The 11,047-nt window shown below is 39.7% G+C and overlaps 1 protein-coding gene across 1 annotated transcript in view; it reads left to right on the top strand.

Moving 5' to 3' along the window:
* The first annotated feature begins 5,970 nt into the window (after positions 1 to 5,970).
* The window catches only part of TNFRSF19 (TNF receptor superfamily member 19), a 59,371-nt gene continuing 54,294 nt past the window's right edge, over positions 5,971 to 11,047 (top strand). Inside the window, exons 1-2 of the mRNA XM_027713686.2 lie at positions 5,971 to 6,144; positions 6,311 to 6,397. The gene's annotated coding sequence lies outside the window, so the exon portion shown is untranslated. The remainder of the gene's footprint in view (positions 6,145 to 6,310; positions 6,398 to 11,047) is intronic.

Below are 11,047 nucleotides of genomic sequence, written 5' to 3'. Positions count from 1 at the left end.
CAGGTAGAAAATAAAATGGACCATTTCAGTTCCAGTGAAAAACTCTGTGTAGAAGAGGGAAGAAACTTTATGTTTTCATCTAATGAAACAATAAAGAACAATTACAAAGACACAATACCTACACTGTTGATTCACTTCTTGGATGTGTGTAAGGACAGCTAAGGGCTGTGAAACTTCAGTGCACAGTAAGTGAGAAGCACACTATTGCCCTAGGGATGCTTGTTATTCTTATTAATCTTCAAGAACACTTTAAATATAGACACTTTTGAAGTTTCAGAACCATATTATTTTGGTTTGGAATTCATGTAGAATTGTTTTGCATTATCTCAGGTATGGTATTACAAATAATTATCTTTACATTATTTTAAAAGGGATAGGAAAATATACTGGGGGGAACTGGATGGCCATATAGCATAAACTGACACTGCTCCTTTGATTTAATTTTATCTATAACTTACACAGCTGAGGATCTAACACAGTGAGAAAAAGTAACTTGCCTCCAGTCATAGCCATGTAATAGAACCAGGAATAAAACCACAACTTCTGACTCCCAATCACAGGTAAATTACTTCCTACAGGGTGCATCTACATTATCCTTGAGGACAACCTCAAAGCAAGTTCCCAACCTTCCACATTATCTAGATGAGGCAATGCCCTTGAGGCTTCCCTTATAGTGATCCGCCTGGTGAGCCAAGAACCAAAAATCTCCATTTTGCTGGGATCTTATGGTACTCACAGAGGAACAAGTCAAAGCTGTCTCCTATGAAGACCCATGGGGGAAAAAACCCACAGGCAAACAACAGTAAAAATTCAGGACCAAAGACAGGCAAATCAAAGGTGTTTTCTCCTCCCAAGTCGTGAGGTCAGAGACCTGCCATTGCAGAACACATAAATGGCACACAGGTTTTTTCTCCCTGAAAGTAAAAAACTAATGGAATTACATTCAAAGGTAGCATTAACTAGAACAAGCTGCTCTGCAATGACTGTGCAGAGTGTTGCAGATTATGGTTAGTCTGACAACATACTCTGTGATAACTGTGAGCCAGTCTTTCAGGAAATGCCTAAGGGTCTTGATTTTTCTGCCTAAAGGTGCTGTATCTGAAGTTCTTAACAAACCTTACAGCTCTCAAGGAGATTGCAAGCGCTGTAGCAAGGAGTGGTAGTAGGTATCAGCAATACCTGGAACTAACAACACCCATGTGATACGGCAGAAACAGGTTGTTAGCTGTTATCAGGATGGCAATGCAGATAATGCAGGAGGTGGGATTTGGGTATTCTAAAGCACCTCTCCTGACCACAGGACTGACTAGCTTCGTGGAACAATAACCCCCTAGTACTTTAGGAGAGTGATGATCAGCACTTCTGACATCAACTGGGACCTAGATAGACAAGCAATGCTTCAGAGACAGTGCTGACCTGCCACAAAAGGTTCTGAAAATTGTCTTCCACCTCCATAAACCAGCAGCTCACCACTTATCATCAGGAGACAGCTGCCCCAGTAGATGTGCATGATGAAAGCTTACAACTGCACCAACACTGCTGGTGTGATATTCGTAACAGGATATCCAGCATTTATGCCACACTTAGAAAGGCTGCAGTTAGTACAAATGGTGTTTGCATGGCCAGTGAGTGGGCTATAATGATGGCACTGCTTTTCCTGTGATGATTCCTGACCTCTTCTCTGAGCAAATGTTGGAGCTCCTATGTACTTTGTGGGTTGACCCTGGCTGGAAATCAGGCATCCGTCAAAGCCACTCTTTTAGTCCCCTCTGCAACTGGACAGGGGAGAGAAAATATAACTAAGAGTTTATGAGTTGAGCTAAGGCCCAGGGGAGAGCAGTCATCAAATACCGTCATGGGCAAAACAGACTCGAATTGGGGATATTAACTGAATTTATTATTAAAACAAATCAGAGCAGAATAATGAGAAGTAAAATAAATCTGAAAAATACCTTACCCCCACCTTTTTCTCCCTTCCAAGCTCTACCTCCTCCCCCACAAGTAGCACAGGGAGACAGGGAGTGGGGGTTATGGTCAGTTCATCACAGGTTATTCCTGCCACTGCTCCAGGAAAAGAGTCTTTCCCCTGCTCCAGCATGGGGTCCCTCCCACAGAATACAGTCCTCCATGAATTTCTCCAGTGTGAGTCCATCCCACAGGCAACAGTTCTCCATAAACAGCTGCGACGTGGTTACTTGTCCACAGGGTGCAGTCCTTCAGGCACAGGTTGCTCCAACATTGGTCCACTAGAGGGTCATAAGTCCTACCAGCAAACCTGCTCCAGTGTTGGCTCCACTCTTCACAGGTTTGCAGGTCTCTGCCAGAACCCTGCTCCAGCATGGGTTTCTCACAGGTTCACAGTTCTCTCTCAGGCATCCACCTGCTCCAGTGTGGGATCCTTCACAGGCTGCACTTGAATCTCTGTATCCCTGTGGTCCTCCATGGGCTGCAGGCCTATGCCTGCTTCACCATGGTCTTCACCATGGGCTGCAGGGGAATCTCAGCTCCGGTGCCCCGAGTGCCTCCTCTCTTTCTTTCTCCACTGGCCTTGGTGTTTACATAGTTGTTACTCTCACTGCTCCTCTCTGGCTGCAATTTCAGCTGCACAATAACTTTTTTCCTTCTTAAATATGTTAGCACAGAGGTGTTACTATCATCCTGATTGTCTCGGCCTTGGCCAGTGGTGGGTCTGTCCAGGAGTCAGCTGGCACTGGCTCTGCTGGACATGGAGGAAGCTTCTAGAAGCTTCTTCCTGAAGCCACCCCTGTAGCCCTCTACTACCAAAACTTGGCCACACAAACCTAACACAATACTACAGTAAAGCAAAGGGAAGAGGTGCAGTGGAGTGGTGCAGCAACATGATAAATCATTGGATGCATAAGATACAAGTATATGAGGCACAGCATGAATATTAACTATGTTAAACATGGGGCAGGGGTACAAACCCCTTTGTTTGGTTTGATTGTTTCTTACACAAAGAATTTTTTCTCAAGATTTTGTTACATTTAAGAAACATCTCCAGAAAGTTCTCATGTCTGTCAGCTGACAGTCTTTTATGGCTTCGACCCAATAAAGCACTTTGGGTATGAATAGCAGCCCTGGACTTTGTTCTATTTCTCTAAAAATTCCTAAAGTGGGATCTAACCTGTCTAACTTAGTAGCCTTGTCTAATCTAGCCCAAACTTTAAGAGAACAATGAAGTGACCTCCTTAAAAGCTTCAGGTCCTCACTTAGTAAAAAGAGAATGGTAAACCCACTAAATGTTTCTCAAGGAAATTTAAGTCTAAGTTTAGAAAAATTTAAGCAATTAATTAGGAAGACAGCATCTCCCTCTGCAGGACTTTAGAGACCTGTCTCTGGTTTCACACAGGAATTACATCTTCTAGGAGAGCTTTTAGATACTTAGACAGTGAGTAAAATCTGGGTCCCCAATTTCAGTAATTTCAGATCAGATCCCACTCCAGTAATTTCAGTGATTATAATCAGGCCTTGCTGGGTTAGTGACTACAAGAGGAAGCATGAGCTGATGATCAGGTGTAAAAGTGAAGTGTCACATTAGATTGGTTCTGTTACTGCTCTGGTACTAGTCTGTCCTGTGCCTTATACAAATCACAATATTATCCTCATTTTATGTAAGGAGAAAAAATGATTATGAGCCTTTGGAAAAATATTGAACTATATCGACAACTGTTGTTATTATTACACACATCTGGCCAAGTTGTGAGGAAGCCACAGAATAGGAAATAGCAGATAGTTCAGGCTGACAGGCTCCACAGTGAAAAGTAGTGTCATAAATGCAAAATGTAATGCTTAAACTTTAGAAGGTTAAATTGGCAATAATTAACCTTACTTCTTTTTTCATATGTACAAAAGAAAGATCAAAGACCTTTAATAGACCATCAGGACTTGCTTTTGCTTAAAATCTGAAGAACTAAAAGATGTTTTCTGTGAACAGTATTGTTCTTAAGGCACTTTTGAAATGAAATGGGTTATTTTAGTTCTGTACAGCTCACCCATAAATTTTATTTCAATATAAGCATTTCCAGTTTTACCATGAAAACTACAAATGCACTCTTATGAAAAAACTTTCTGGTGATAGAGGGAAGTCGTACGTCAGAAGAGCACAAAATAATGTTAAAATAGAAGTAAGCAGCCTGGATAATTTTCTTTTATTTATAATATATGGAAGTGGAAATCAGAGAAAGAGAGAAATTTATGGTTTGTTTACTTTTTTTTTTCAAGCAGTGTATACCTGAAAGTCAGATTCATTACCTGTCCCACCCTCTTTTGTACCTGCAACATCTTTTCTCCATCTCAATTACCAGAACATCCCCCAAAGGCTCGTCTGGATAGGTGATTCAAAACAACATTTACACTGTGTCCAGCTAGCAATAAAATTACATTCTATAGCACCCTTTGTAAGGTTCTCAAACCTTTCTGGAAATGTTCATTACTATCACTGGAAAGCAAAGCGCTCCTTGCTGGCCTGGTGCTGCCCACAGTGCGCCATCCCACCAGCAGAAGGCTCCCTAACCTACCGAGAGCCGCGGGAGCATCATCCCAGAGCGGCGCCCGCGGCGGGGGCAGCGGGCAGCGCCCGGACTGCACGGGGCAAGGAGCGGGAGACACACACGGAGGGGGAGGAGGCTACAGCCCACACACAGGGACCACAACGACGGATCTCTGCAGGACGCTTTATCGCTCCCGCACTCGATTATCCAGTAACCATTATGCGCTGATTGTTTGCTTTTGTTTTAATGCTTAAGGCAACTGTGTCTAGCATAGTGCCTCTTTTTACTTTAGCCTTTCAAATGAATTCTCGATTACTCAGCGTGCAAATATTTGCAGGAGTCTAGCAGTTGACAGGCTTGTATCACTTTCATCTGCACATGTGGTATACTCAAAGTATGGGGTATATGTTGACGAGAACTTCAGTGACATCTTCAATATGGCTGATTATCCTAAAAGCCGTCCTGCTTGATATTTGTATGTTTTATTAACAGTTGAAGTTCAGAGGGCTGAATTAATCTCTGTGCCAAAAGCTAGCTTCGTCTCAGATCACAGAAAATGAAAATCAGTTGTGCATTTCTTCTGCCTTTCTTCTGCACTGCAAGAGAGCAAGTTATGGCAGCCTTGAGGATTCCTCTGCTTTCCAGGACCACAGAGGACCCTCCAGCAATCCTCGGGACTATGAAGGACTGTGAGCTGCAGCAGCACAGAGAAATGTCTGTCAATATACTTTCATGCCCTCCAAAACATCCCCCTGCTGACAGTACAATGGTGGCCACTTCAAATCTACTCTAGCTAAAAAATGCCTTTACACTCCTGTGAGTTACTTATGGCAGCTTTACAGCTCATTTACGTAAAGGAATCATGAGCCACAGATGAATCAGGCTCAAAAAAAATTATTTGCAAAAGGCCACACAGTAAGCAGCAGGGAGGATATGAACCAGGGACTAAGAGCATGCTCTATTGTGCTTGGTTTTGCCAGTGCAAAAAACCGATTCCGGTGCAGAAAATACACCATTTCCCCTGCTCCAAACCTCAATAAAGAGACAAACAAAAGTCGTGTCTTACAGCTGCCTAGCAAACCGACCTGCATGTCTGAGTTTCAGCACTTTATGGAAAAATTTAAATTTCTTTTGCTGACAAAATTAAAAAGCGTCTTTTTAAGAAAACCTTATAGCTGCATTATTCTCTCTTCTTGGGAGGAAACTTTAATGTACCGTAGACTTTGAAGTGAGCCTTGGGTTTGTTACAATGGACTAACCTGATTAGAAATCATGCAAACTCTTGCTGCTCTTTAGCTGCATTCCCCCACAGGCTGTATTACAGCTCTCTAACCAGTCCCACAGCATTGAATGATGTCATGGGATCTGCAGCTCAGCGAGATGAAAGGGATAAAGCGGAACCCGCTGGCACTAGGGAAAGCTTCCAACACACAATCCACAACACAGCTTGGGAACTCAAAAGCTACAGATCTAGCCACTCAACCCCAAGCATTTCAGAACCGTGTGCATTCTCTCAGCACAAGCAAGGAAAGGGGGAAAAGAGCTAGTGCAGAGTACTGAAAGGCAGCATTTAAAAGTGCAACTACCTGCTGGAAAAACAGCTCTTTTTCTTCGCCGAAGCACTGCCTTTGATGTACGGCAACTGATCACTGATCAGATTACAGGCATTTGGTCTCAGTGCTCGTCTGCCTTTGATCTGCATGGTTAATTTTATTTTCCCGGATTTGGAGTTTCGTCTGGGCTTGTGCTGACATACCATTTTTTTTTTATTTTTTTTTTTTTTTTTTTTTTTTTTTAAGGAGGTAAAAGCATTTAATACAGAAGCTCCGGCAGTGTGAAATTAAGCTACAGAAAGTCTGGCACTGGAAAACTTCATCAGATAACAGGTACTGGATTTTGTATTTTTTTTTGCAGTTCTGTGTTGCAAGATTTAAAAAAAATATAAACTTCACGTAATCAATAATACTGCACATCATTCTGTGTACAAAGGTCAAAAAATGTTATATAATTTATGTGGCATTTTATTTGCAACTCTTAGACAGAACTATATTGAGAATGGACTATCTAGAATACATAGACAACTGAAAACTGAAGCAAAATCAAAAAAAATTTTCAGTGCTTTGGGGGTACATAAGATTTTGCTGTACACTGCTCATTCTTACTGTCTATAGTTTTGTAATTTTATATTTGAATACAAGTATTACATGTCTAGGGGGTGTATTTATTTTCTAAGGAAAGACCAACCATATTTCCTACACACTGTAATACTTTGTTTGCTCTCAGTGCACTTATTAAAATGTGACTTCTTCAAGCAACACTTTTAAGCCTAATAGTTTCATACTTGAGAGGAAAAAAAAGTCTCAGCTTCCACAACTTACTAGAAATAAATTTATAAACATAACATCCTTATACACAAAAGGAAATAGTTTTATTTTTGAAGAGATGATAGTTCAACTGTACCATATGAAAAGAAATCTTGAAAATAAAAGCAACATTTTAACCTGATGATAGGGATTTCCTCTAAGGCATTTTAATAAATATATTAAAAGAAATCTTGGGTTTGTCTAGAGAAAACACCTGGTTTTACTGAACTTCATAAAAGTTTTGATGCAGTTTAGTGATGCGATTTCCACTCATGGTGTTTTGTATTCTCTTCCTCAAATTCATATTTATGAAAATGTACTGTGTTTAAGAAATTTTAAGATATGTACTCCAGAAATTGATTATAAAGGAACAATCATTAGAAGATTTAGGATTATTCACTATACATTTGTAGTTTTAAAGGGTGTGAATTTGGGCCAAATCCATGAGTGTTCTGTGCCTGCAGCTGGAGTCAGACTGTTAAAATAAGACTCAAGTTTCTTCTGTAGGTATTTAAATATAATTTAGATTTTCAGAAGAACTTAGAACCCATAACTGGGACCAGACTTGCAAAGAAGTTTAACATTCCAGACACTGAGCTCTTTGAAGATCTAGTCTTAATGGTGGCTAGTGAGATCTTCTGAAATACTGACATATATTCTTGAGTCTAAATTTAAGTGTACATAAATCTTAACTACACTTGTTTATTAACAACTTGCAACTAAAATTAGGCATAACTGATAGGTGCTAAGCATTGTTTGAAAACTATTCTTTGAGAGGTTTATCAGTCCATAGGACCCTCAAGATGTTCATATTTCAGTATGCACCATGGTAACATGCAACCCCAAATTTTAACAGTCTGCTTGCATCTGAGTAAGATCAAGTTATCAAGACTTCCAGATAAATGTAAACAGCTTTCATTAGTCAGTCTGTGAAATTTGTTTTTTTCTAAATAAATTTGTATATATAAATTTTAAATTTACTAAATATCAAGAGATAATAAGCCAGACACAGATTAACTAGGCCTGACTTGGTATCATTTAGTTTTCAATGCCACCAATTAATTCATACTCTTACTTAACAAGTCAATTAGGTTATAAGGAAAGTAATTAGCATCACATGAATAATATGTGTATGGCTGTTAAGGAAGAATATCATTTAAGGTATAGCCAAAGCAAAATGCAGTAATTCTCCCTAAATAATAATGATGCACTAAAACATGTTTCTGTAACCCTGAAAAGATGACTTTATCCATTAATTCTATATTTCACTGATGAGCTTCTCTACTTTTCCAGTCTTCTCTTGCTTGTTGCTTGTTTTCCAATATGTACATTATTTCTTGAGGAAAATTGTTTCTAAACCTTACCTCTGTTTGGTGTAAAGTAGAAAGAGGAGCAAATTTTAAAAAATTATGTAAAGATTCTTTTTTCTCAGAAGTCAAAATAGCTATGCAAGTCTAATACAAATTAACTATCACTACAAGGATCTGACCCATCACACAAATAGGTAAGGTTGTGCGCAGAAGTAGCACTGGTTAATCAGATATATTACACTGCTGAGTAGGATTTGCATATAAAAATATTTGCAACATTTGGGCCCTGGAAATGAATTTCAGAAACAAATAATTTTTTCATTTTGTAAAATGTCCCTAGGATTTTAGGTAATATCCTCACGTATTTAAACAAAGATGGGCGTTAACCCATTTAAACTGAAAAGTATCTTTGCTTGTCTTTATGTAAGAGAGGTTGAAATGAAAGCACACTTGGACATATTTAAGTATGGGGGAAGAAGAGGATTTTCAGCATTTTTGTTGTTTTAAACAGCAGTTCTCTGACAGTTTAGTCTGTCACTGATCTGATTTTTAAAGATTAAGTAGTAATAATTCTTGGCACTTGTGACTTTGCTTTTACAAAGTGCTGTATAAACATTAATTAATCCTCAGTCTTAAGTCTTCGGAAACAAAAAGTTCACAATGCTTTTTCAAGCAAATCTGACTAGGAAACTCGCAAGTTTATAATTTATTTATTAAAATAACTTGAGCAATTTCTGATTAGAAATAGAGCCATTTCCAAATAATGTGTCTTAGATAACATCATAAACATATTTTAAGGTTTGTAATAGTTAAGACTATCAAAAGACATTGCACAGCTATACTGACATCAGTTTCCAACAGCTGTCATAACAAGAGTAGATCTGCCTCACAGTTGACTGGGGGAACTGTGTTAGCATTTGAGATATGGAGATAACAACTTCCTATTGCTGTATAATTTCTGCTTCCACATCAGATATGTCACGCAACTTAGTCTTATCAAAGGGGTCAGCTGAAACTACTTTCCAAATATTTCTTTTCTGCTTTCTCTGTTGTAGTGAGAATCTCTATACTAGTTCCTCTAACAGCTCACTTCTTCAACTTCCTTAGAAGCATCATGATTTAAAACAAAATAAACCCTGCAATTTTCAACATCTTGCAATGATGAATGGAATTAACTCATCCATTTCACATTTAGAGGAAAGATTTTTATATGCCACAACCAGGACTTAAATGTTTAAGTTTCAGTATTACAGACTACACGTTGCTCTTGGTTCATCAGCATAGTAACTCACTGTCTGATGAGGAAGTCTTAATGTTTCTTTATATGGTAATCCTCGGTGTTTAGCCAACACTTTAAGAACTCTGGGATATTTTAATACACTTGTCTAACTATACTACTTTAAAACTAGTATCTGAAACATACATCGTGATTCTACTAAGAAAACCTCACGCAATACATTTCACTGGTGGCTCCAGAAAACAGATAACATACAAAACAGTTGTCTGTAAACAGTGAGACATGCACAATGCTCAGTGCTGTGCAGCAGCTGCCATTCACAACAGATGCACTGCTATTGTGCCACAGTATGCCATTCCTCACTGAAATTCCAGCCTCTTGCAGAGCTCCTGCTGGCAAAGGTCCTGAAGCAAAAGTCCTCTTTGAAGGCCATTTATAAGATAATTACATGAAAACCCTTGTACCCTTGGAGTTGTTTGGGGGTTTTTAATTGAAAATTACTAATTTTGCAACAATCGTTTATCTCTTTCCATACCTTTTGCTGTATTTCAATAAGCACTCCTTGTTTTTATAGAAGTCCTTGTGGCTGGCCATGTTCAAAATTTTACCTGTGAGAAGCTCCAAAAATTCTGTTTATTTGAAAATGCTTAACCACTAAGTATAGGAATTTGTTCATTCTCTTCAGAACCTAACTCAGTTCCTTCTGTGTCCATACAATTGTCTAGACAGTAAGTGGATCATTAACCTTTTCATTAGAAGTAAAACTAATGATGTGAAATCCCTGCAGTGGCAGTTCTTTCACCAAGATCTCCAAGATTGGTTTCACCAATGTTGGAGCATTGGTGAACTTCAGGAAAGTTCCTAATTTGTGTCACAGTAAGTAGAAGTACACTCTTTCTAGTGATTGTGAACAATTTGCTGCCTGTGAAGGGCTGGATTTCTCCGTTTCTCCATGGACACTCACATTTGGTATCGACACTCTGCTTACAGCTGGATAACTTGTTACCTGCAGAATGGAAAAATATTTCAGATTCTGAACTAGCAGAAAAAAAAGCTACTCAAGTTCGTTGAAAAGGAGAGTTTGCAGAAAGGAGAGTTTGTAGGAGTTGTCAGAAAGCCTCCATCATGCCTTCTGGGTGGGAGAGGTGGAAAGGGCTTCATTGAGTTCAACTCATTCTACATTCACATTCTGAATGGTGTCAAAGGGCCAGTCCATTTAAAACAGCCCAGCAGCCAGGGGCTAAGCAGCCATTCCCGCTCTGCTCTGCACTGGTGCAGCCTCACCTTGACTATCGTGTGCAGTTTCGGTCTCTGCAGTATAAGAAAGATATTAAGCCATCAGAGAGCGTCCAAAGGAGGGCAACGAAGATGGTGAAGAGCCTTAAGGGAAAGCCGTATGAGGAGTGGCTGAGGTCACTTGGTGTGTTCAGCCTGAAGGTAGACCTCATTGCAGTTACAACTTCCTTGTGAGGGGAAGAGGAGGGGCAGGCACTGATCTCTTCTCCGTGGTGACCAGTGACAGGACCTAAAGGAATGGCCTGAGGTTGTGTCAGGGGAGGCTTAGGTTGGATATTAGAAAAAGGTTTTTCACCCAGAGGGTGGTTGGGCACTGGAACAGGCTCCCCA

This window comes from Pipra filicauda, unplaced genomic scaffold, assembly GCF_003945595.2.
Source record: "Pipra filicauda isolate LSUMZ 115617 unplaced genomic scaffold, ASM394559v2 scaffold142_size1944046_pilon, whole genome shotgun sequence".
Lineage (NCBI taxonomy): Eukaryota > Metazoa > Chordata > Aves > Passeriformes > Pipridae > Pipra > Pipra filicauda.
The sequence above is the reverse complement of the archived record's forward strand: the minus strand, read 5'-3'. Positions and strand labels throughout refer to the sequence as shown.